We start from the raw sequence: 27,804 nt of genomic DNA on the forward strand, positions 1-27,804 counted from the left end.
ACATATGTTTCTAAGCAATCCCCTAGTTCTCTATCCTTTTTTTGGCAGAGGGAGTCATAAAAGGTTACTCCCTAGGACCTTGTACTGGTAGCCCTGCTTCCCGGAAGAATTTCTTATGGTTCAAAAATCATCCCCAAAAGACTGAGTGTGAAAAAGCATGCTCTGTAATCTCCCTATTTCACCTTCCCTCCCCAGCTTGTGCACAGAAGAGTTGGTAATGTTTTACTTTATAGCTGCTTATGCTCTTCTGGTTGGCTGCTTTGTCTGGAAAAAGGAATTGGCAACTTTGGACAAGAGTGAGTTTCTTAGCCTCATTATTTCAAAGTAGCAGATAAAAGACTTCAGTGGCAATCCAAGACACTGGTTCATCTTCAGCACCTTGGCTGCCACTTCCACAAGTGCTGTCTTTATAGACCTGGGTCTAGCTTGGTGGGTTTGGGGAGGTCCACCTTCGTTGAAAATGGTCTGCCAGTGTTACTTGACATACCTTCTCCGCACCTCAGGTGGGAATCAAACGCCATGAAAGAACAGATGCTCCAGTTCCTGCTCTGCTTTTGTTTGGGGGGAAAATCATGTATTTGATGTTATAAATGGCTACATGGTAATATAATTTTAACAAATTAAAAATATATTTAAGACAGTGTGCTTAGGAAGGCACAGCTGGGCCTCCCAGGTTTCATAAGCTAGGTGATGTCTTAACATTACTTGAGACATTTGGATTCCACCAGCTGAGAGCTATGTAATGACTGCAGGGGAAGGGAAGGAAACTCATCAGTCCTATATTCACAGCTTGTTGGATTTCGCACGTTTAATCCACCTCTTTTCTCCACTCTCCAACATCTTCTCTAGTCTTTCCTAGCCCAGTAGAACACTCGGAGTGTTCCTTAATTTCTCTTTCTCTTAGAAACTACATTCATTTAAAAAAAAATCCAGTTGGCTTTATCTGCAAAATATAAACAGACTCCAGTAACTTCTTATCAATGCTTTCACTTCTATCTGCCTTTTATCACAGCTCTGGAGAAAGAATTAAAAAGAAATGAGGCATCACATTTAGCGTGGACTTTTTGCAGTCAGCATCCTAACTGATCTTGCTTCCAAGTCACCCTCAAAACCTACTCTTCAAACAGTAGCTAGAGGAATCTTTTTAAAAGAGAAGGCAGATCATGCTCTTCTCTATTCACAATCCTCCAGTGACTTTTTTATGTCGTTCAGTGCAAAATCCCAAGTCTAAGTTATGGCTTCCAATCCTGCAGGTTACTGAGTCCCCATTTCTTCTTTCACCTCACCTCCTGGGTGTCAGAATGACTGCCTTCCTCTTTGACTAAATTTAGGTCACTATTAAAATACCACCTCATGGGCTTCCCTCGTGGCACAGTGGTTGAGAGTCTGCCTGCCAATGCAGGGGATGCGGGTTCGTGCCCTGGTCCGGGAAGATCCCACATGCCGCGGAATGGCTGGGCCCGTGAGCCATGGCCATTGAGCCTGTGCGTCCGGAGCCTGTGCTCCGCAACGGGAGAGGCCACAACAGTGAGAGGCCCGCGTAACGCAAAAAAAAAAAAAAAAAAAAAATACCACCTTGTCAGAGAGACCTTTTGTGACACACTGATGTACACCCTGCCCCTGCTCTCCATTCCCCCAGCCTGCCTTTTTTTCCCCATAGCATATAAGACCATCTGTCATATTATATATTCACTTGCCTACTTGTTAATCTTTTTTATGCTCTCACCAGAAAACACCTTTTATGGAAAGAGGGACTCTTTCATTCACTGCTTTACACCCAGTTTTTCATACACTGACAGGTTCATAGTAAGTGGTGAGTTAATATGTATGGGATGGATGAATGAGTTGGATTGGCTGGGTTGGGGAAGGGAGACTCACAGAGCCAATGGCAGAGCTGCCAGGAGAATATGCAGGATGCTTCTTAGCCCAGGTCTGGAGAATAAGGAAGGTGTCTGCAGGGCTGAAATTTAGACCTGGAGAGGTCAAAGCTGGTAAAGTAGGACCAAATTAAGTTACCAATCTAAGGACCGTAAGATAGTAGCCAGAAAGAGTATAGAGTAAAATTGGCCCGATGCTGAGTTGATTTTCACTGAGCAGTTACTATAAACGTGTATTAGTTTCTTAGATCTGCCATAGCAAATTACCACAAGCTTCATTTCTGGAGGATAGAAGTCTAAAATCATAGTATTGATAGGGCAGTGCTCCCTGTGAAGGCTCCAGGGAAGAATCCTTTACCTTTTCCAGCTTCTATAGGTGTGGCTTCACCTATAGCAGCAGAATTCCAATTTCCATCTGTCTTTGCATGGCCTTCTTCCCTTGGTCTCCATGTGTTTTCTCCTCTTCTTATAAGGATACCAGTCATTGGATTTAGAGCCCATTCTATTCTAGTATGACCTCATTTTGACTTAATTATATCCGCACAGACCCTACTTCCAAATAAGGTCCCATTCTGAGGTTGCAGATGGATGTGAGCTTTGGGGGGGACACAATTCAAGTCACTCTAATGCTCAAACCCTTTATATGGTTTATATCTTCACAACTCTTTGATGATGAAATAAAATTCATATTTTAAGGCAAGACAAGAAAGATTTAAACATAAAATTTTTCTCGGCCTATTTAGGCTTCCTCCCTCCCCTCTAGTGTGCATCGTGCATCTGTATTATGCATTAACCAGAACTCCCCAGTGGCAGAAATACCTGCTCAACTATAAAGATCAATTTTTCTTCTTCTGACACCAGCCACGTAACTCCTTTCCCAGTCCTGTAAGGGGTCACAATGACCCACCACTTGCCTTGTATGTGCAGACATCCTCGGTGAACTTTATGTAAAATGCCAATATATCATTTTCCTTAAAGATAGCGAACGGTGCAGGACAGACTGAGTTAGCTGACCTGGGGAGACACTGGCTGCGCCTGATGAAAGTTCTTAGCTTAAATACTTACTTATGACCTTAGTAATGTTACTATATTACTTGTATTCTGCCTTTTACAAGATTATTGTTTTTTGCATTACCAAATGTGTGACTGAGACTATGATAAAAATAATGATAATCAAGCAACTTGAAATGATTGACCAAATACATAATTTTATAAGATCAGTGATTGCAATAGTGTAACTCTAGATATGGGAAGAAGCAACTAGAGGGATCCATGTCCTGGACCATAACAGACTAGTAAGACAGGCGGTCCAGAGGTTTTGGCTACTGTTAACAGGACCTAGTCCAGTAATAGCACATTGAGTGGCCTTTCAATGAAATTCTCGCCTGACCTGGGAATGAGTATTCCTAATGCCATGGGACAAACTGGTCACGAAACACCTCCGAGAACTTGGTCAACGTTAAGACCGAAAGGGAGGGAGTTCTAAAATAAAGAATATTGCCCACGATCCAGTTCTACAAGAATCAAGTCGTTAGTCACTGCAGTCGCTGAGCTATAATACACCCTGAAAGAAATTCAGAGCAAAGATCAGGTTGAGGCACTTTGTACTCTAGGAAAACTGGCAAAACTGACCCTCAGATATTTTCAGGAGAAAATTTTGTGAACCCAGTTTCCTCCATCTTCCCATACTTTGAAAAGCTCTAAAACCACTAAGATATCTATTCCTCTCGAATAGAGAAAGTTGCCCTCTACCAAGATGTGTGTTGATTGCATATACCCCTTCTCCAAAGTCATATATTGTATATATACTGGCTTTCCCCCTCACCTGTAGAGCTTTCTGAAAGACCGCCCCCTGGGTTATAATCCTCAGCTTGGCTCAAATAAAATTTTCCATTTCTTTCTTAGATTGACTATTGATTAAATTTTTGGTGACCTTGAGATAGATACTGTTATGGACAACATTTTACAGACACAGAAACTAAGACCCAGAGAACTTAGGTAAATTGCCTAAGGCCATATAGCTAGAAAATGGATTCAGATCTAAATATATCTGACTCCACAACCCATCTAGTTTGATCCTTTGACTATACCATGTTGACTCCAGTCCTTACCACAATAATATGTTCAGAATATATTTGATGGTTAGGAAAGTTCTTATTTTAATAACCATGTATTTAAAACCACGGAACTGTGCCACTTTGCAAATACAACCAACACTTGTAACTGCTCATAGCACTTTTACAGGTCACTGGACAAAAGTCCACATGTCACGAAGATGGGAGAGACCCAATCCGAGGGTTCTCTAGGCCTGAGATCACTGTACAGGGAAGTTCTCACTAGGGGTCTAGAAGAGAGGAGGAAAGTTTAGACAAGTCTGAGGAACCACTGCAAAGATGATCTTCACCTTGGACAGAGTGTGAAACCGAAGGCAATTGTCAAATGAGCTAGGACCACCTCGGGATCAGCTTTAGGCTAGATCGCGCTCAAAAAGAAACACAAATCATCACAGCACAGCAACTGGCTCATATCTGCTCAGGATGACGTATTCACTGTGTATGGGTTTACTTGTAGTAAGAAGACAAAAAAATATATATACCATATCATGTTTTTTTCCCTGACCTTTATAAATAATGTGCACTGCAACTACAAGGAAAATTTTTCATGATTTCCCCTGTGAAATACTCTGCAACTATCTAGCCTGGGAATATATTTACGTCTGTGATCTAAATTCTCTCCCTGGTTTGCATTAGCTTTTACCAAACCTCTGGCCTAGAATTTATCATTGGTCGAAAGCCAGCTGGTCAACAAGAACGTTTAAGAGTTTGTCCTTGTTTTGTTTCCCCTTTCTAGGAATTTAAACACAAATGAGACATTTCAATGTTCTGAGATGGCATCTGTTTCTTTCTGCAGCTTCTCTCTCCTCCACTCCTTTTAGCTCTTCTCCCCTTACCCTGCTTCCCTCTCCTCCTCTTGTTTCCTTTCTCTTTCCTCATCCTTCTTTTTCTCTCTTCTGCCTCTTCCTCTCATCCTTGCCACTACCATCTCTCTTTATCTCTCTCCCCTCTCTCTCCAGCCTTTCTTAATCATTTTGATGTTTGTCAGATGCCTGTGGCCTTACTAAGCCAGGCAATTAGTTTTTTTGGTCTAATGTCTTGAAAAATAATTTCCGCCAACTCACTAGCTTCCAGTGTGCGTTGGTGCCAAGAACATCCAGAGTGTTTACTCTGCTGAGAAAATTAATTGTGACTTTCAGGCACAAACCCTCTCAACTTCCCTCCCAACTCCTCTGGCCTTTTGGATAATCCACACCTAGCCTTTCTTTCCTCGCTGATATTTCAGAGATGTTCATCTCTTTCTTGCTTCCTCAGTTACCCCCTCTATAAAGTTTTTATTTTTTTCCTTCTCTGCCTAGAAACGTTCTAAATATCTCTTACCTTAAAAATCTCTCCCTACCTTTCCTTTCCTTCACTACCATAATTCTTGAATTAGTAGACTTGACTCTCTGTCCTCTCTTTCTCACTTCTTTTTTCCCTTTATATGCTAAATACTAATTTCTGCTACCCCTTCTTCAAAACTCACCACTCTTCAAAAATGGCTTTTGCAAGGGTAATCAAGTACCTGTTGTCAATAAATCTGGTAGTCTTTTTTCCTCTCAAAGTAATACCACTTGAATTTTCTGCAGTTTAATGCTTTTATTGACCAATCATGCCAACTTTCTTAAAGGTATTTCATCTCTTAGCTTGTACAACAGACGTTTTCCTGGTTCTTTGAAATCTGTGTGCTTTATAATTCCTCCTCAGGTTCCTATAGCACTTTATTTAATTTGTTCCATTCCCTCAGCTTTCTTTTTTTTTTTTTTTTAACATCTTTATTCGAGTATAATTGCTTTACAATGCTGTGTTAGTTTCTGCAGTATAACAAAGTGAATCAGCTACACATATACATATATCCCCCTATCCCCTCCCTCTTGCATCTCCCTCCCACCCTCCCTACCCCACCCCTCTAGGTGGTCACAAAGCACCGAGCTGATCTCCCTGTGCTATGCGGCTGCCTAAGCTTTATTTCTGATGATTCCATCCTTGATTGCTTCTCCTCTCCTCTCCTCTCTCCTCCCACTGGTTTGTTTTAAGTGCTTCCAGACCTTCAGTTATCATGTAGATTCATGTTCCCTAAGTACAGATCTGCACCAAAGGCACTTGGAGGGTTTGTGAGTCTGGGGACTTTGGGAAACAGAATTTTCATAGACATAACCTGCCACAGTGGCAGTAGATTTGGGTTGTGGTAGGGGAGTGGCAAAATGGAGGAAGGTATGCACTTTTCAAATGTACCTGTGAATTTCTAGACATACCCGATGAGAGGTGGGTAGGGATAGCAGGGAATTTCTAGGTGGCTGTATGTGCTTTGAAGAATGGGGCAAGAAATTTAGGATATTGTTTACAATATGATTTCATAGGGACCTACAGTTTGGTAAAGCTTAGGTAGAATCAGGTCACATTGCTACTTTTATAGATATGCAAATCGAGTGCTCTTGGAGGATTTCAGTGTCAGGGCAGCTCAAAAGCATCTTGGCTGCCACCACAGTGGACAGCTCATAAACTCCTATGAGGAGGGTTGCTGATTTTCCAGCTGGAGCTGCTGCTTCTAGGAAGGTTTGTGACAATGTCAAATCTTGGATTGCAGGGCTTTGTTTCTCAAGATGGGTTGGGGCTTGTCTACCATTGCCAAGAAGAGAACGTGGAGTGGGACTCAAGCCTTCATAGGAAGTCCATTGGAGATGAGTCTGTGCCCGGGTGAGTTCACCTGTGATGGCCCTGCACAGATCTCTGCTGCTGATCTTGTCTTCTTGTCAGTTATTTGTTTTTGTTGGGGTAGTGATTGTTCCTTTGATTCCTAGTTTTTGTTTTATTTTAACTGGACTTTGCTCACTGACGCTGTGCTTCTAACATTAACCCCATTCAGACTTGGCATCTTCTATAGTTACCTAAGTAACTGCACTTTATTTTGCTAGTGCCTCAATAAATGGAGATATTCTGCTGAAAAATGTTATTTCAACACAAGACCCAGGACTTTTCAGTGGCCCTAATTAACACCTAGGATATAACACTCCTTATGATCTTATAACTATATTTGAAATTTCTCTAGTTTCTGTGGTTCTCAAAGTTTAGGGTACATTACAGTGTGTATGGAAAAACACATATTCTTGGGCTCCAACCTTAAAGTTTCTAATTCAGTGGACCTGGGATGGGAGGTGAAAATCTGCATCTCTAGTAATTTTCCAGGTGAAGTTGATGCTGCTGGTTTTGGCATTATGCTAAGGATAACTGCTCTAGTTTATGAAGTTCCTTGGAAAATGTTAGAAACCATTGTTATCTCAGGTAGTAAAGGTTATACAGAGAAAACTTTTAAACAATTTTTTTCTTTCCTTTCTACTTTTTCTTCTCTTTTCTTTATGATTTTTTTTCTTTTCCTTTCCCTCTCTGTCTTTCTCTGTTTTTCCCTTCCTTCCACTAAATCCCCACAGAACATTTTCCTTCTGTCCAGCCAGGTACAGAGGAACCAATATCCGTTCATTCCTGGCCTTTAGACCCATCAACAGAAGATTCCTAGAACTCAGATAAATGATAGGTCCAAGTGAAACTTTTGAGGTTTTAGATCCAAGATCAATTAGTTTGATTTTCAAAGTCAAATTTACTTCATAGTCTTTAGGAGGGTTTTTGCTGTTGAGAGCAAATTTACCCTGAGCTTTCGAAACAACTTAATTCAAGGCTGGGAATCTGAACATGCTAAAATTCAAAACAGGATCCTCCAAGTTAAAACACATGCAATGTCAGTGAACCATTTTTTGAAAAGTTACCCTTTGGCCTGTATCTGTTCAGTATAGTAAAGCCTTGATTAATCATATGAAACCCACCAAACTGAGCCATTAATTGCCCAGATTCTTTTTTTCCACAGCATCTAAAGAAGGTCAATCTGAACAAACAAACTAATTTCAGAGATTTATTTAAAAAAATAAAAATATGGACCTTTGGGCCAGTTCGCACTAAACTCAAGTTCTTACATCTTCATATATAATTTTGGGCAACAGAATTCAGAGTTACTAATACTCAGAAACACTGAACTAAAGTTTCAAGCTTTAAAGAAAAAAAATTACCTGGATTTGACTCATTATTAAAACAAATAAACAAAAATAAGTGAGAAGTACTGGTGTAGGGGCAACACGGAGCTATGAATAGCATCCTTGGGACTGAACTAGTATACCTTCCCAGGGTCAAGTCCTCCTGCCACGGCCTTGGATATATTGTTGAATCATCTTTTCTGGCTTTGGATTTAATATCATTTATGACAGTATTATGAATGTCAAAAAGTATTGTTGTTGATAACCCTTTGTAAAGTGTAGAACACTGTAGAAATTGTGGTAGACATTTCTGAAATGGCTCCCAGAAATCTCACCTAGTGGTATTTATGCCCTTGTCTAATTGTCTTCTCTTGTGTGTTATCTAGACATAGTGACTTCTTTCTAATAAATAGAATATAGCAAAAGTGATAGGATATCACATTTGAATTAAGTTATAAAAGACTGTGACCTCTCTCTCTCTTTTTCTGCTTTTCTTTCTTTTTCTTGTTTACTTGCTCTGATGAAGCAAGTTGCCATGTTGTGACTTACCCTATGAAGAACCCCATGTGGCAAGGTCTGGAAAGCTTCCTCCAGCCGCCAGCCAGCAGGGTACTGAGGCCATCTGTCAAACAACCCATGAGATATTGAATCCTCCCAATAACCACATGAGGGAACTTCAAGGTTGACCTTTCCCCAGTTGAGCCTTCTTTTTTTTTTTCAATTAAAAAAAATTTTTTAACATCTTTATTGGGGTATAATTGCTTTACAATGGTGTGCTAGTTACAACAAAGTGAATCAGCTTTACATACACACACATCCCCATATCTCCCCACTCCTGCATCTCCCCGCCACCCTCCCTATCCCACCCCTCCAGGCAGTCACAAAGCACCGGGCTGATCTCCCTGTGCTATGCGGCTGCTTCCCACTAGCTATCTATCTTACATTTGGTAGTGTATATATGTCCATGACACTCTCTCACTTCGTCCCAGCTTACCCCTCCCCCTCCCTATGTCCTCAAGTCCATTCTCTACGTCTGCATCTTTATTCCTGTCCTGCCCCTAGGTTCTTCAGAACGATTTTTTTTTTTTTTTAGATTCCATATATATGTGTTAGCATATGGTATTTGTTTTTCTTTCTGACTTACTTCGTTCTGTATGCCAGACTCTAAGTCCATCCACTTCACTACAAATAACTCAATTTCATTTCTTTTTATGGCTGAATAATATTCCATTGTGTATATGTGCCACATCTTCTTTATCCATTCATTTGTCAGTGGACACTTAGGTTGCTTCCATGACGTGGCTTTGTAAATAGAGCTGCAATGAACATTGTGGTACATGACTCTTTTTGAATTATGGTTTTCTCAGGGCGTATCCCCAGTAGTGGGATTGCTGGGTCGTATGGTAGTTCTATTTTTAGTTTTCTAAGGAAACTCCATACTGCTCTCCATAGTGGCTGTATCAATTTACATTCCCACCAACAGTGCAAGAGGGTTCCCTTTTCTCCACATCCTTTCCAGCATTTATTGTTTGTAGATTTTTTGATGATGGCCATTCTGACTGGTGTGAAGTGATACCTCATTGTAGTTGTGATTTGCGCTTCTCTAATGATTAGTGATGTTGAGCATTCTTTCATGTGTTTGTTGGCAATCTGTATATCTTCTTTGGAGAAATGTCTGTTTAGGTGTTCTGCCCATTTTTGGATTGGGTTGTTTGTTTTTTTGATATTGAGCTGCATGAGATGCTTATAAAGTTTGGAGATTAATCCTTTGTCAGTTGCTTCATTTGCAAATATTTTCTCTTATTCTGAGGGTTGCTTTTCATCTTGTTTATGGTTTCTTTTGCTGTGCAAAAGCCTTTAAGTTTCATTAGGTCCCATTTGTTTATTTTTGTTTCTATTTCCATTTCTCTAGGAGGTGGATGAAAAAGGATCTTGCTGTGATTTATGTCATAGAGTGTTCTGCCTATGTTTTCCTCTAAGAGTTTGATAGTGTCTGGCCTTACATTTAGGTCTTTAATCCATTTTGAGTTTATTTTTGTGTATGGTGTTAGGGAGTGTTCTAATTTCATTCTTTTACATGTAGCTGTCCAATTTTCCAAGCACCACTTATTGAAGAGGATGTCTTTTCTCCATTGTATATTCTTGCCTCCTTTATCAAAAATAAGGTGACCATATATGCATGGGTTTACCTCTGGGCTTTCTATCCTGTTCCATTGATCTGTATTTCTATTTTTGTGGCAGTACCATACTGTCTTGATTACTGTAGCTTTGTAGTGTAATCTGAAGTCTGGCAGCCTGATTCCTCCAGCTCCGTTTTTCTTTCTCAAGATTGCTGTGGACATTCGGGGTCTTTTGTGTTTTCATACAAATTGTGAAGTTTTTTTGTTCTAGTTCTATGAAAAATGCCATTGGTAGTTTGATAGGGATTGCATTGAATCTGTAGATTGATTTGGGTAGTATAGTCATTTTCACAGTGTTGATTCCTCCAGTACAGGAACATGGTATATCTCTCCATCTGTTTGTATCATCTTCAGTTTCTTTCATCAGTGTCTTATAGTTTTCTGCATACAGGTCTTTTGTCTCCTTAGTTAGGTTTATGCCTAGATATTTTTTTCTTTTTGTTGCAGTGGTAAATGGGAGTTTTTCCTTAATTTCTCTTTCAGATTTTTCATCATTAGTGTATAGGAATGCAAGAGATTTCTGTGCATTAATTTTGTATCCTGCTACTTTACCAAATTAATTGATTAGCTCTAGTAGTTTTCTGGTAGCCTCTTTAGCCAGTTGAGTTTGAGATGTCTACAGCCACAGTCAACAACTTGATAGTTCGAGGAGAGACTTAAAGCATAGGATCCACAAAATTTACTCCCATATTCCTGCTCCATAAAAATAGTGAGATAATAAATGTGTGTTGTTTTAAGCAACTATGTTTTAGAGTAATTTATTATGCAGTGATAGATAATCAATACAGAAATGAAAGGTGTTATAATTTGAAAATTTGAAGCTTTCTTGGGGAATAATGATAGCCACTTGGTTGCATTTTTATAAATCTTAAATATAATAGCAATAATTACACATCAGAAGTGATTAGCATGGTGCCAACTAATAGCAAATGTTTAAGTAATGATATTCATACTTAGCATAAATCCTGTCTCTGAAATCTTTCCTACTCCAATGGTGGTACTATTATATATCCACACAGACTCTAATTTGTATTTGACACAGATCAGAGAAGGTTTTGCTTTAAGATGGATTGAGAGGAGTTTTCGGTGGGGATAAATTGCTGAATGAAATGGCACCTCTGATGCTTTGAGCGTCCCCTCGTGACTGTTCTGAGTGGGAGCACACAACAGCTGTATTTGTTAAAAGGAAGATTCTTTAAACTTGCACCTGTATATGCTCCTGTTACAGTAATTGATGTATGACTTGGCAGAGGACTTGAACCGATACGTCACAGATATCGTGTGTGTGTGTGTGTGTGTGTGTGTGTGTGTGTGTGTGTGTGTGGGGCTAAGAAACCCTTGAAAAATACCCAGTATCAATATTTAACAGGGAAAGACAAACTAAAATTACAACAAGATGCATACCCACCAGAAAGGTTAAAACCCACACTAATGCTGTCAGAAGCTCTCATGTATAGGGAAAGGAAAAATAGTACAACCACTTTGGAAAACTGTTTAGCAGTTTCCTAAGAGAAGCAGTTAACTTTAGCAGTTAAAGCCACAGTTACTCTATGATGTAGCATTACAACTTCTAAGTATTTATCCAAGAAAAATACAACCATACGTCCACTAAGTTTGGTACACGACTGTTCATAGCAGCTTTATTCTTAATACCTAATCAGTTCATCATCAGAAAAATGGTTAAACAAACTGTAGAATATTCATATAATGGAGAACTACTTAACAATAAAAAAAAGATTCAGCCTAACAATATGAATCTCCACAACATTAGGCTGAGTGAAAGAAGCAAGATGCAAAAAGAGTTCTTACTTACTTATGTACCTACTGTATGATTACATTTTGATGATATCTTAGAAGAGGTAAAACTAATCCATGGTGATAGAAACCAGAACAGTGGCTGCTTTTGTGTGTGAGTGGAAGGAACAGTGGAATTGATTGGGAAGGGGCATGAGGAAACCTTCTGGGATGATGGAAACATTTCCTATCTTGATAGAGGTTTGGGATATATGGATGTCTGCATTTACCAAAACTGATGGAACTGTACATTTAAGACCGATTTATTTCACTTTTGTAAACCATATCTAAATGTTAGAGATATTGACTTTGAGTAAATACAGGCTTGTGTTGGGTTTTGAGAAGAAAGAGAAGTGTGTGTGTGTGTGTGTGTGTGTGTGTGTGTGTGTGTGTCTTATCTTGCAATCATGAGAGAAACATTATGGTGATTAAATAACCATGCCCACTTGGGGAAAGAATGAAAACAGATAGAAGGCACTAAATATAACATTTTCTTACCTTAAAAATTTTCCTAAAAATCCCTTAAAAGCATAAAATGTTTTTATTAGGGACACATAAAGATAACAATATCAGTTTTTGCTTTGATCTAGATTCTTATTTGGCAAGTGTCTGAGTGTCAGGTGGAATAAACATGACCAGGTTGCTCTACATTATGGGAATTGACTGTTCTGCAATCATCTGAAAAATTTAAACAACCCAAATGTTACCACTGTAGTTAAGCCCAAAATGTCAATGTCATCTTGCTATCTTGTAACCAAAATAAAAAATCACAAACAATTTTTTACCTTTAACATTAATTTGGTCACAATCATGTAAAGGTGCAAAAAAAGTTTTGCTCAATCAGCTTGCTTTGGTGGGCTATACAGATATAACATTGTTGCTTAAGATACTATGTGTGAAAAAGTTATATTTTGAAGACATTGATTTCTTCCCTTTGTAGTCTTACGATCCAGTGCTGGCTGTGGCATTATTGCTGTGCTTGCATCGATGCTAGTGGTTTACCATTAATGGAAGTATTCAAATGTCCGTGGGTGGACTCGAGAGAGAAGATGGCAACAGATAGCATGTGGTTAGTAAAACAAAGCCGAATACTGTGTAGTAGAAACCCAAGCCCAACCAAAATAGATCTTTCCATGGAGAAAGTGGGTTTTTTGAGCCTCAGCTGTTATGTTTAGTCTGATTCTGCAAGATATCAAGGAACAATGCTTGGATATATTCAGCTGTGGTGGGCATTTGTGGCATTTTTTCCTTGCTAAAGAAATAATCTCGGGGTACTTGCGTACTATTATTACAAGCTTAATTAACTGTGGGTTCTGGTAGTAGAATCAGAATGTAGGATAGGAATTTTAAATGGAAAGCAGTCAATCAGGACAAATATTAGAGTTCAGTAAGCAAGTTTATACATTGATTAATACTTTCTTTTTAGTAGCCACAAGACTGTGATTAATATTATTCATTGTTGAGCATTGTCCATTCATAGCATTATGGCAATTGGGCCAACTCTGTACTGGGAAGTTGAAGAAAATACAATGAGAGGTAATTCTGAGTACAGGCATACCTCGTTTTCTTGCACTGTTTTATTGGTCTAGCTGTTTCTTCTTCACAGGGATGGAGAACTATAGTATCGATAATCCCCACATTACTGCTGCTTAATTAGCGCTGATGAACTCCAGTCCCCAAGAAATATTCTTTTCTCGTCGTCTGTTGTCATTAGCAGTGACAGGAAATGTAGGACTCTTTTCTTAGATTCTTGAATTTTCGGCAGAGCGTTATGAAGGGAAAAGTCTTTTTAGTTTAATGTTTATTTGGATATAGTTATCTCAAAAAATAACCAAACGTTTCACAAGTCTGGACTTTTTTGGAGGGGATTAAAATGTACTTTATAGAGAGAGTCCAGGTAGTAAACATCCAAGTATTGAAAGTATTTAATGGGAGATGTCCCTGGCACTGGGAAATTATTTAAAACTATTTTCATCCTGTCATTTCATTTGATATATCTCTATTGAGTGGATCATTTGAAACTGTCAGAGTTCTGTGAAACCCACTAGGGACAGCCTTTAAAGACCTCTTAATTATGTAAACTGAGATCTCTATAGCTTGCCAAATAACACAGTACTTATTTAGAAAAAAAAATTCCTCAGGCAAGAGCACCCAAAATATAAAATCTTTTTCTCTCCACTGCAAGAACTGGAATTTTTGCCTGAGGCTCATCTTTTTTTTTTTTTTTAACATCTTTATTGGAGTATAATTGCTTTACAATGGTGTGTTAGTTTCTGCTTTATAACAAAGTGAATCAAAGGTCCCTTTGTTACCAATCACCAGCTGAATGAATTATGCTTTTTTTTTTTATAATACAAACCAAATCAATCCGTTCCAAAATGAAGGGCTTATTTTTTCTCTGATTATTTCTTCACTTTGTAACCCATCTTGAAGTTCATCTCATTACCCTCATCATTATCAAAACCATGTATTGCCGATGGGCAGTATAGTTACAAAGAAAGGGAAATAGGGAACAGATTACTCAGAATGTAAAAGAACATTTGGTTGACTAGGACGCTAATTGGTTTTCACTGAACTCTCCCTCCACCTTTTGGTTTTATATATACTGATTTTGTTGATTAGGTCATTTCTCCAAGGGAGAACAATTGGTGCCAGAGGCTCATTAAAGACGTGGTAGCACATTCAAGGATGAGGGGTTTCTTCAATCCTTCAATCAAAGAAATTGAGGACATAGTGAGAACTAAGGAAAGGAGGAAGGACACTGCTGATTAATACAGTGTTTCAAAGAAATCATCAAAGACCCAGGACCACAAGTCCCTTAAGCACATTGATCAGATATTGGCGGGCACATTGCTAAGAAAGAATTTAAAATCTTCATAACATTTGTGGCAATTACTGTCTTGATTCTTTTTTTTTTTTTCCTCTCCAGGAGTAAATGAACTGATTCTATACACAAGGATTAATTCCTCTAAATAATGCCACTTACTCCTTGGAAATCATGGTGTATTGTCCTGCTTCCTCTAAAGCAGGGTTTCTCAATCTTGGACCTATTGACATTTTAAACTAGATAATTCTTTGTTCTGGGGCCTGTCCTCTGCATTGTAGGAAGCTTAGCAGCATCCCTGGCTTCTCCCCACTAGATGCCTATGTAATAGCTCCCTAGCTGTGACAACCAAAAATGTCTCAAGACACTGCCAAATATCCCTTTGAACGTAAATTCACCCCCAGTAGAGATACAGAGGAAGAAAATACAAATTGTAAATTATACCAGCCAGTCTATTTTATGTGTGACTGTGTGTCTTAAATGAAGAGCACAACTGATAATAATTTATTGGGTTCCTACAATGCCCCAGTCACCGGACAAACATGTTTTGTCGAGGAGTACTTGGTGGTTAAAAGCACAAAATTGAATCCTATGGCAAACATAAGCAAAATGAAAACATAGGAAATTCAGTCCTATGAAATGAATCATAGGATTGAAGACAAAGCTAAAGAACCAGATGTCAGAAAGACAGGGACCAATGAAGCTCCTGTCCTTTGGAAGTTTCTGTCTTCTAGGTGACAGGACATGATGAATTATCTCAGGGTACATGCATTAGGAAGTCATCTTGAACATTATTTTCAGTCTCAGTTGTCACTGGTTTTGAGATTCAAATTCCATGAAGAAAGCCTGACATCCTAGCCTGGGTCACCTGACCGTCCATTGACCAGGATCAGATGGCCCCTTGACTATCATGACTTGAAGACCTTACCTAATGGGGCAAAATTAGGTACTATCACCCCCGGAATGAATGTATTCTGGGAAGAACAATGACACTGTTGCTATTCCCTTCAACAAGGTTGGAGAGTAAGTATTATCATTATTTACAGATGAGGACATTTCAATTCAGTGTGTAAGTAATTCACACCAGGTCACAAAATTAGTAAATGGTTGAAACAAGATTGAAATTCAGATCTGCTTGACTTTGAAGTCTCTAGTCCTTCCTGCATGTCCCACTGTTTTTATATTTACAGAAGTTCTTAGTCACCCATCTATTTGATTAATCACACTGACAAATAACTTGATGTTTATTGAGGGCCAATGAGATCCAGCTTCATGGTATAAAGTGAATATACTATAAACAAATTACTAGGTAGTTCTAGCTCAGGAGAACCTGAATCCTAGTTGGAGAGACAAAGTTAACCATGAAGAATTGAGAAAATAAAATTGAATGCCAAATTATGTGATGCATATAGGTAAAAATCAAGGAACATATATATTAAGCTACTAATTCAAAAGAAGGAGCTGGAGGAAAACAAGGCTGACATAAATTAGTTTTATTAGGCAGTATTATAAAGGAAGTAGGACTTGAGGTAATTAATAAATGACTTTTAAATTTAAATTTACATCAACCTTGAAACAAGGTATATTAGTTTCTGAGGGCTGTCATAACAAATGACCAGAAATTTATTCTCACAATTCTGGAGTCCAGAAATCTGAAATCAAGATGTTAGGGCACACTCTACCAGAGGCTCTAGGGAAGATTCTGTTCCTTGCATCTTCCAGAGTCTGGTATCTGTCAGCATTCCTTAGCTTGTGGCCCCATCACTCAAATCTCTGCCCCTGTTATTACATGGCTTTCTCCTTTTGTGTGTATGTGTGAGATCTGTCTCTGCCTCACTCTTATAATCACTCTCGTCATTGGATTTTGGGATTACCCAGATAATCCAGGATGATCTCCTCATCTCAAAATCCTTAATTTAATTATATCTGCAAAGACCCCTTTTCCAAATAAGTTGACATTCATAGGTTCTGGGAATTGTAAAACGGACATATTTTGGGAGCCGCCAATTAACCCACTGCACAAATTTTGATTTGCTTTTCGGCTGTGTCCTATAATTCTGTTTTTGTTCCTTGGGGAGATACAGCCCACAGACTTAGAGAAAGATACAATATAGTAATTAAGTTCACAAATTCTGGAATCAGGGAGTGAGTGTTTGATTTGCAATTCTGACACACACAAGCTGTGTCAATTGGGTTGTTATTGACCTCCCAAAGCCTCAGTATCTCATATGTAATAATCATCATAATAATGTTTTTGAGTGTTTATAATACACCAATAACTGTGCATTCATTACACCTATACTTAATCTGAAAAGAAATTCATTGAAGCAGATATTATCAATGTCATCATCTTAATGAGGAGGAGGCTGAAGCATTAGAGAGGTTAAGTAACGTGTCTAGAGTCATAAGCTGGTAAGTGGCATCAAACTCATATTTATGAACTATAACTGTCTTAATATTAGGTTATAACAATACCTAACTAGAAGATTGCTGAAGGTATTAAAAGAGATACCGTCTGGTGTATGAGTCCCTTAACAAGTAGTCATTGTTAAAACTAAACCATAACACCTCACCAAAGAAGATATAAAGATGTAAAATAAGCATATGAAAAGATGCTCCACATCATACGCTCTTATTGTCCTTGATACAACCATAATACCTATCAGAACAATGTTTTCCAAGAACTGGTTTTTTTGGAAGCCTTGTGGCTTAACAGATAGTCAAAGTTCATAGGGTGAGGGAGTTAGATAGCAAACATGGAAGAAAGTGTGGGGAGGCAGGAAGAGAAGGCAATGGGAAAACAGGAGATCTTCTGTCATGTTTGTTTTAGTCCTTTTACACGTGTATCGAGTACTTACCACATTCTATACTCTGCACTAAATGTTTACATGCATTGTCTTTACAGTCTTTGCATCAATCATTGAGGATGGGGATGATTTGCTGGCATTTTCTGTGTAGACTCCAAGTCCCACACTGCCAACCAATGAGCAAATATCTCAAGAAAAAAAGCAGTAGAGAATGTGGGGCTAACGTCAATATATTTCCCTGTGCTTCAGGATATTTACCCTTCAGGTCCTAACTGTCTTGGCTTTTCTCTGATGTCTACAGTTAATATTTTGTATTTTATCAATATTTTGTAGTTGTTCTCTGGTAGAAAAGTGCACTTGAGATAAACACCTCCATTTTGCAGAAAAGGGAACTGAGGCTCAGAGTAATTACCTACGGTGAGGCAGCTAGCAAGCAACAAAGCTAACATTACAACCCAGAACTCTAATTCCAGTAAGTATACTTTTAGCTCATTGTTTTCACTGAACTCACTGGACACTTGCAAGCTTCAGAATATAGTGTACACTTTACATTTTAATTGGATATTTTTGTTAAATAAAGGAATTAGTAGTTGATTCAATTCTCCCATAAAACACAAATACCACTGCAAAATAGTATCCTATGTTAAAAGACTTTTGCCTTAAACCATTATCTTTTTACTTACTTGTTCTATTTTTAAATTACATCAGCATAAAAATAAAGCATATTCATTCAACACAGTAACCTATACTTAGTGATAAACATTAGGCAATTCTTAAACAAACACAAGGAATTACTAGGGCAACTGAAATAATATAAGCTTGCAACATGCCAAGAGGTCACATGCATTGAAAAAGAATGGGAAAAATGGGTCTGTCTGTATTGTTTACTGCCACTTTTGTTGAAATAAACTCTGGATAGGCAATTTTTCCTGTGAGGAACTGTGGTTTTGCTGGTGGTTTTTTATGAATCTGTGCAGCATATAATTGATGGTTTTTCAGTTATGAAGAGAATTACTAATATGTACCCAAACACACTATATGAGGGTGAGAACATTCAAGCACTGACTAGAAAATTGGGAATTTTCAAATATAATAAAGAGAGGAAGAATTTGTCTTTTAAAATTTAATTTATATACAGTTTCTATCATAGGTTAATTTTTAAGGCTTTTTAAAAACACTTTTAGGTTCACAGCAAAATTGGGAGGAAAGTACAGGGATTTCCCATCTCCCTCTTGCTCTGGACAAATGCATAACCTTCCCCATTATCAACTCCCTCAAGAATAGTATATTTCTTACAATTGATGAACCTACGTTGACACATCATATTACCCAAAGTTCATAGTTTACATTTCAGCTCACTTTTGGTGTTGTACATTATATAGGTTTGAACAAATGTATAATGACATATATCTATTATTACAGCATCATACAGACTTTTTTCACTGTCCGAAAAATCTTCTGTGCTCCACCTATTCCTCCCTCCCTCCGTAAACCCTGGAAACCCCTGATAGTTCTACTGTTTCCATAGTTTTTCCTTTTCCAGAATGTCATATAGTTGGAATCAAGGAACATTTATAACCGCGCTCAGCAAACACTTAGCATTTGACTTGGGAGTAAGGTTAAGCAATCCCCATTAATGCCACTTAGAAGTTCTAAAATATGATTGCAAATTTTTTGACACCCTCAATTGAGAGGTGAGGTCTGTGTCCCCTTCCTTTTTATTTGGGGTGGTGTAGACTCATTTTTCACTAGCAGAATGTAGTAGGAATTACACTATGTAACTCCCAAAGCTAAGTCAGAATACAGTTTCTACTTGGTTCTGTTGGAACACTCACCTTTGGAGTCCTGAAACAGTGTGGAAGAAGTCTGCCACTCTGTGGCTACCATGCTGTGAGGAAGCTCAAGCAAGAAAGGCCACTTGTAGGTTCTTCAACTGATAGCCCCAGCTGAGGTCCCAGCTAATAGTCAGCATCAACCACTGGGTAGGTGAATTAAGATACCTCCTGATAATTCCAGCTCCAACTGTCCTGTCACACCCAGCCATTGAGTTTTTTTCAGCTGAGGCCCCAGACATTGTGGAGCTCTCTCTGAATTGCTGAACTTTGAATGTTGAATTTAATAAAATTGTTGTTTCATGTTGAAAAGTTTTGAGGTAGTTTGCTATGGAGCAATACTAATGGAAACAGTTATCAAACTCTCTTCTCTTCTGCTCCTAACTCTTGTGTTAGTAATAGGTTAGGTGTTTAGGGAGGTAACTGACTTATTACAACACATCAAGGGAACATTTATATAAGTGATCAGCAAACTTTTAGTGGTAGATCTTCAGTTGGAATTTAGCAAACTCCACGAATGCTACAATGAATTGGTAGCTAACTTGGGAGCTGTCAAGGAAAGAGCAAAACTTTAACATCTGAGTCACTGTTTTCCTCTCTACCACATATCCTGCTAATATCCTCAATGACTCAAGAATTAATGTAAATGACCCATCCAACTCCACTCTAAGGCATCTTTACTATCCCAGCATTCCGTTCTGTGATCCACACTCTTAACTTATCCGGAATCAGTCCAAATCAGTCTCATCCAACTTTCACAGATACTTGCTCTTCCACCTCAAAGAACCATCTATTCCTTGTCTTTCCATTTGTTTCTCTATGTGGACCCTCCTGGCTTCATTTTACTTCACTACTTAGCCTAGACTTCATGGTTAATCATTGACACAACTTGGATACCAACACTATCAACTCTTGCTCTTTTTTATTTCCAAAGCATCTGCCTCGCAAACTAAGACCCCAGATCAACTGACCATTTGCCTTCTCACCTCCTAAAATTGGACTATGAAGAAAATTTCAGGAAAATAATTACTATAATATATGAATTGGCACCACTATAAATGTATGATTTTTCAACTTCGTGTGGACATTAACCTTGGCCAGTTAACCCATCTTTTCACTTATCCTTGGTCATGATCCTTTTCCTTCTGTCAGCAAATATTCCAAAGTTCACCCCTTTCCTGAACTCAGAACACACATTCCCTTCCTCAGATGTCTTCACCTTCTACATCACCTCGAAAATGCACACACCATCACTTTTATCCTCTTACTTAATCTTTCTTCTCATCTGTATCATCCTTCTGGGAATCAGAAGAGGAGTTATCCCTGTATTGGGATAATTTGCATGGATCAGTTCTCCATCTATACTCTTATCTCCACTCATCTCTTTTGGGACTAGCTCTATATATGATTTCATTTTCTTCTGTATATTAAACCATTTTAATTCTGCTGTCTCTTTTTCCTCCCACAATCTAGCTTATCTTATCCTAAAAATGTTCATAAACCTTCCCTTGACTCTGACATCCTCTTTACAAACCCACTTGGTACTCTCTGTTTCCTCCAGTTTAAGCTTCTTATGAGGTCTTCTACCATTACTGTCTCTGTTTAACTTCCCATTCATTCCTCGACATATCTCCATCAGCATGTAAACTGGTATTTTTCCCATCTTAAAATACAAACAAACTTTTCTTTACCCTACTCCTGCAAGTCTCCTCAATTTCTTTATACCCATTTATAAAAACATTTCTTAAAAGAGTTGTTTCCAATAAAGTTTTTATCATCACCGTTCCACTGAAACTTCTTTTGTCAGGTCCTCTAATCACTTCCATGATGTTAAATCCAATTGCCAATTTTCAGCCCATATCCTGACCTATTGGTAGCATCTGATGTACTGGACTATTCTCTCCCTCCTTCTACACATACTTTATATACTCAGCCTGTAGACTTCCAAATTTTCTTGGTTTTCCCCCTTCTTTCCCTGTCTTCATCTGGTTCCTCTTCTCCCCAAACCCATAGTCAATGGTCCTTTTCTGATCTACTCTTGCTGTCTTGTTAGTCTCAGCTAGTTATAGAGCTTTAAGTTCCCTCTATATGCCAATGAACTAAGTTTATAGCTTCAGCTTATATCTGTCTCTCAAACACCAGACTCACATAACAACTACCGTTTTAAAATCTCGTCTTGGATATCTAAGATTTATCTCAACCTTAACATGTCCATAACTGAATTCTGTACTTCCACCTAAACTCTGCTCCACTTACAGCCTTTCCCATCTCAGATGATGATCATTCCATCCTTGAAGTTTTTCTGGCAAAAACAGAGTAATCCCTGATGTCTTTCTGTTGTTACTCCTACATAGAATTTACAAGGGGATCCTGTCGGTTCTACATTTAAAATACATTCACAGTTCAACCAATTCTTACTTCCTCCACTCTTACTACCTTAGTCTGAGCATCATTATCAATTGCCTTAATAGTGTTCTTTTTAGTAACTCTGATCTGTTTTTGCCTGTCCTATAGCTTATTCCAAACATGGTGGCCAGAGTGCTTCACTCCTCTGCTTAAACCCTGCAATGGCACTCCTTTTCACTCAGAGTAACAGCCAGAGACAAGACAATGGCCTTTAAGTATCTCCATGACCCTCTATCATCACATCTTTGACCACTAACTTTTTTGTTGCTACTCAAACATTCCAGTCACTTTCTAGGGGCTTTACTAAGAAACTACTGGCTGTTTCTTAAGCCTGGAATAATCTTTTATCAATTACCCACATAGCTAACTCTCAAAATTCTTCGAGTTTTTGTTCAAAGGTAATCTCCTCAATGTGGTCTGATATGACTGTACTGTTAAAAAGAGTCTGTACTCTCTTGACATTTCTTATTTTATAGGCTTGTTATTTGCCCCTTAAGTGTTGGAATTTCCCGGGATTTCATTCTTGCTCTATTTGTTTTTCCTCTCTTCATGCAATTTCTAATGACTCTCAGATACGTATCTCTAGCCTTAACTTCTTTCCAGTGTTTATGTGCTGAACATACAGAAAGATCTTTAAGGAGAGGTTTGCATTAAATATCCTTCTACACCTCCCTCCCTTTCATTTCTATTTTCTGGACCACTAATAGCCAATATTCCTTCTTCCAGTCAATTTATATCTAGCTTATCTAGCTAATAGCATCCTCCTTAATATGAGTGCCTGTCCTGAGGAGCACTTAAGCCTGTGCATATCAAATGGTAAATCCTTATTCTTGTGGATCTGTGGTAGTATTGAGGCTACAAAAAAAAAAAAAACCATAACTTTGACACATATTGACAGAGCATAAATTATTCTCAGTGAAAAAATGTTGTTATTAAAATATTGTTTCTATACTAAAACTAACATAGGAAGGAAATATTATGCTCAACAGTCATCTGAGAAAAAAATTTATTTAATTTCTTTTTCTTAGGTGTACTTCTCTGAAGAATTAAGAATAATAAGCTTATGTTATTAGTCCTATCTGGAGTGATGTGCATGGTAATTTGGGATTCCTATGGAACAGCACAACTTTGAAGCAATAGGACTAACTCTCCATGATCAAAGAATTTCAGGCACCATAGTTACAGATAGGAGAGAAAACTTTAGTCAGTTTTTCTCGCAAAACATAGGACTCAGTTCTTCCTCTGAACATGTATAATTGAGACCTGGCAAAGACAAATAGCAAACAATTTAAGTTTTAGGAGTAATCCTAGACCTCTCTTTCCCTTGCCTTCACACCCTCTAATGTGTAGTCATTCAACTCCATTTTTTTTTTTTGGAGTTTCACATCTGTCCTCTCCTGTCTACTCCAATTGCTATAATCATAACCCAAACACTCCTAGATCTTCCCTGAAACACAGCAGTGGTCTCTAACATCTTTTCCCTCTTTTTCTAGTGTCATCTGTTCTAATCTATTATCTACACTGACCACAAAATAATTTTTCTAAAATGCTAAGCTCCTTTCAGTGGTTTTTCATTACATACAATGTAGATCCAAACACTGGTGCCACATAAATTTGCTCCGTGATTTTGCCTCTGCTGTTTCCCTCATCTTCTCTGTCATTGTTCCTTCACACGCCCTCCACTTCAGCCCCAGTGCTGTGCTTCATAGATCTGTGGAGCTGCTGGGCTTCTTCTCATGTGATTCACTATCCACATTCTACTCATTTTGTCTGGATGACCCTTTCTTCCTCCTCTCTCCTGTAATAGCTTAATAAATACAGAGGCCATACATATTTTCTAAGTGGGAAAGACAGGAAAGCAGGAAAAGAATAAAGGAAGGAAGAAAGGAAAAAAGAAAGCAAAGAAGAAAGGAAGGAGGGAGGGAGGGAGGAAGGAAGGAAGGGGGGAAGAAAAGTATCAGAAAAATGTTTTATTGTAGAGTTAATCATGGGAATGACATCTCTGTCTTTTCTGATCTGGGCTTTTCTTTCCGCAGATATTTTAGGCTCCCGTCACTTTACTACTCTGGAATGAGAATATTTATCTGGACAGTAGGGAAGCTGCAAAACTTCTTTGGCTTCTGTGGTTGTGGTTATTTCTTTCTAAATACATAGGGGAGAAACTTCAGCTAGCTGCTGCCTGTGGTGTCAGCTACACTGTTTGAAGTCCCTGGTGAGGAGACAGCTCGATGCCACAGTGGCAGTTAGGAGCCACAGAGAATTGTTAGCTGAACTTGATGTTCTAGTTGGCAAGTTTAACACATACTCTACTCCCAGATAATTGGGTAGCGTTATGATCACATCATACCACCAGCCCTGTCGTTATTATAGATGGGCTTTTTCATGATAAGAAGGAATGGGTAGCTTCCTCACAATTATAATTTTGGCTAGACTAGCTTCCCTTCCTCTTAGGCTCAAAGTGAATTAGCCATAGAAATACTGACATGCCTGAGAAATTTATTTCACTTGGATTTTTTTTCCAGGTTTGACATAACTGGCTTCATATCTGCTTAAAGAAGGAAGCATTCATGCCCAATTTCAGCTTCTTGCTGTTAGGAGTATAGTCGGTTTATCATCATTTCAGTGTCAGAAATATCTCAGTGATCTGAAATATGCAGAGATAACACTACTTTTTTTACTTAGAGTAAAAAAGCTGGAAGGAATCTTGAACATTGCCTACTTCAAGTTCCTCATTTTATTTTTAAGGGAGCTGGAAAGCAGAATGGTTCAGTGACCTGCCCACAATCACACATTAATCAAGTAGCAGAAGAACTAGGATTAAGTTTCCAACCAGCTTTCTTTTCAGTTCATTGTGTTATAGCCAAAAGTTGTCTAAAGCACTCGATGTTTTCTTGTTTTCTCAAAATGAAAATATCATTATCTGATGATAAAAATAACACATTTCCATCATAGAGGATAATAATATACTTAATGAATGTTGACCAAAAAGAGTGAAGCCAGTTTTGAAGATAGGTTCTAATGATGTGAAACAGGGTTTTGTCCTTAGCCTTGTTCTGTTCAAGATTATTGACAGTGTCTTGGATGAAGGGATAAAATGTATGCTTGTCAAATATGTAGAAGATATTAACCTGGGAGAGAGAGGCAATGCTGTGGTTTGCTTTAAATAATCAAATAATGGCTAATGAGAATCTACTATGAACCAGATAGAAATTAATCTTCATAACCGTCCTACAAGGTAGCTATTCCATATCAGTCATGCCCCAGTCAGGAAACCAGAATCACACTAGGTATTTTGTCGAGAAGAATATTGAGAATTGATTTGTCTGAAATTTGAAGTCTGAAACAGCAAAAAATGAAAGACTGAGATAACACAAAAAGCAGCATTCATTGCTAGGCTGGAGAAATAAAGGGAAGGGATTGGGGTTTTCAGAATCTAGAAATGCAAATGAGGGACTTGCAGAACCAGAATCCAGACCTCTGAGGAGAAGTGGGTACTCCTCCTCCTCAGGAACTGGAAGATGTCCCTGTGCGAGCTAAGGACTCAAGCTTTTGGGGAGGGAGTGCCAGCTGGCTGTTGCTGATCCCTCAAGAGTTTGGAGGAGAGCCCTTGAAGAGCTAAGGCTCAGACCTCTGAGCGGGGGTGCTGTCGGCTGCTGCTTATAGCTCTGACAAGACGCAGTAAACTGGTTCCGGGCGTACCAAAGAAACTGAAGACCAGAACCAACTGCTGCTGTTGGGAGAAGGGTGTGGCTGGTCTGATGCTGAACGGAATGGCAAGCTCAAGGAGGATATCCCTCTTCCCTCGTCCCCTCTTCCAGTTCCCTCTAGTGGCCTCTACTGACAAAACATAATAGGAACCCAACAAACAAAGGAAAATGAAGTTTTCAGTCTCAGCCTCTCATCACAGCATAAAATACAGAAGGGAAAGATTTTGTCATTCACTTAACTTTCAATAAATGTTTGTTGAGTACCTACTATGTGCCAGGAATTACCGTAGGTCTGAGTTCTGAGGTCTGAAACCTCAGTTTCTTCTTCTGTGAAATGGGGATATTTGTGCCTCCCTCAGAGAGATAAAGATTAAATGCTGTACATTTATGATAAAAACTCTCCAGAAAGTAGGCATAGAGGGGACCTACCTCAATATAATAAAGGCCATATATGACAAACCCACAGCAAACATCATTCTTAATGATGAAAAACTGAAAGCATTTCCTCTAAGACCAGGAGCGAGACAAGGATGTCCACTCTCACCACTATTATTCAACATAGTTTTGGAAGTCCTAGCCATGGCAATCAGAGAAGAAAAAGAAATAAAAGGAATACAAATTGGAAAAGAAGAAGTAAAGCTGTCACTGTTTGCAAATGACATGATACTATACATAGAGAATCCTAAAAATGCCACCAACTACTAGAGCTAATCAATGAATTTGGTAAAGTTGCAGGATACAAAATGAATGCACAGAAATCTCTTGTATTCCTATACACTAATGATGAAAAATCTGAAAGAGAAATTATGGAAACACTCCCATTTACCATTGCAACAAAAAGAATAAAATACCTAGAAATAAACCTACCTAGGGAGACAAAAGACCTGTATGCGGAAAACTATAAGGCACTGAGGAAAGAAACTAAAGATGATACCAACAGATGGAGAGATATACCATTCTTGGATTGGAAGAATCAATGTTGTAAAAATGACTATACTATCCAAAGCAATCTACAGATTCAATGCAATCCCTATCAAATTACCAATGGCATGTTTTACGGAGCTAGAACACATCATCTTAAAATTTGTATGGAGACACAAAAGACCCTGAATAGCCAAAGCAGTCTTGAGGGAAAAAAACAGAGCTGGAGGAATCAGACTCCCTGACTTCAGGCTGTACTACAAAGCTACAGTAATCAAGACAATATGGTACTGGCACAAAAACAGAAACATTGATCAATGGCACAGGATAGAAAGCCCAGAGACAAACCCATGTACCTATGGTCAACTACTCTATGACAAAGGAAGCAAAGATATACAGTGGAGAAAAGACAGTCTCTTCAATAAGTGGTGCTGGGAAAACTGGACAGCTACATGTAGAAGAATGAAATTAGAACACTCCCTAACACCATACACAAAAATAAACTCAAAATGGATTAGAGACCTAAATATAAGACCGGACACTATAAAACTCTTAGAGGAAAACATAGGAAGAACACTCTTTGACATAAATCACAGCAAGATCTTTTTTGATCCACCTCCTAGAGTAATGGAAATAAAAACAAAAATAAACAAATGGGACCTAATGAAACTTCAAAGCTTTTGCACAGCAAAGGAAACCATAAACAAGACGAAAAGAAAACCATCAGAATGGGAGAAAATATTTGCAAATGAATCAACGGACAAAGGATTAATCTCCCAAATATATAAACAGCTCATGCAGCTCAATATTAAAGAAACAAACAACCCAATCCAAAAATGGGCAGAAGACCTAAACAGACACTTCTCCAAAGAAGACATACAGATGGCTAAGAAGCTCATGAAAAGCTGCTCAACATCACTAATCATTAGAGAATTGCAAATCAAAACTACAATGAGATATCACCTCACACCAGTCAGAATGGGCATCATCAGAAAATCTACAAACAACAAATGCTGGACAGGGTGTGGAGAAAAGGGAACCCTCTTGCACTGTTGGTGGGAATGTAAATTGATACAGCCACTATGGAGAACAGTATGGAGGTTCCTTAAAAAAACTAAAAATAGAATTACCATATGATCCAGCAATCCCACTCCTGGGCATATACCCAGAGTAAACCATAATTCAAAAAGACACATGCACCCCAGTGTTCATTGCAACACTATTTACAGTAGTCAGGTCATGGAAGCAACCTAAATGCCCAACGACAGACGAATGGATAAAGAATTTTTGTACATATATACAATAGATTATTACTCAGCCATAAAAAGGAATGAAATGGAG

The 27,804-nt window shown here is 38.4% G+C and overlaps 1 long non-coding RNA gene across 1 annotated transcript in view; it reads left to right on the forward strand.

Moving 5' to 3' along the window:
- Positions 1-27,160, forward strand: part of LOC309974046 — a 30,630-nt gene extending 3,470 nt beyond the window's left edge. The window contains exon 2 of the long non-coding RNA XR_014326851.1: positions 26,925-27,160. This is a non-coding gene — a long non-coding RNA (uncharacterized lncRNA). The remainder of the gene's footprint in view (positions 1-26,924) is intronic.
- Positions 27,161-27,804: the final 644 nt, after the last annotated feature.

This window comes from Leucopleurus acutus (genome assembly GCF_964270905.1).
Source record: "Leucopleurus acutus genome assembly, chromosome: 17".
NCBI lineage: Eukaryota > Metazoa > Chordata > Mammalia > Artiodactyla > Delphinidae > Leucopleurus > Leucopleurus acutus.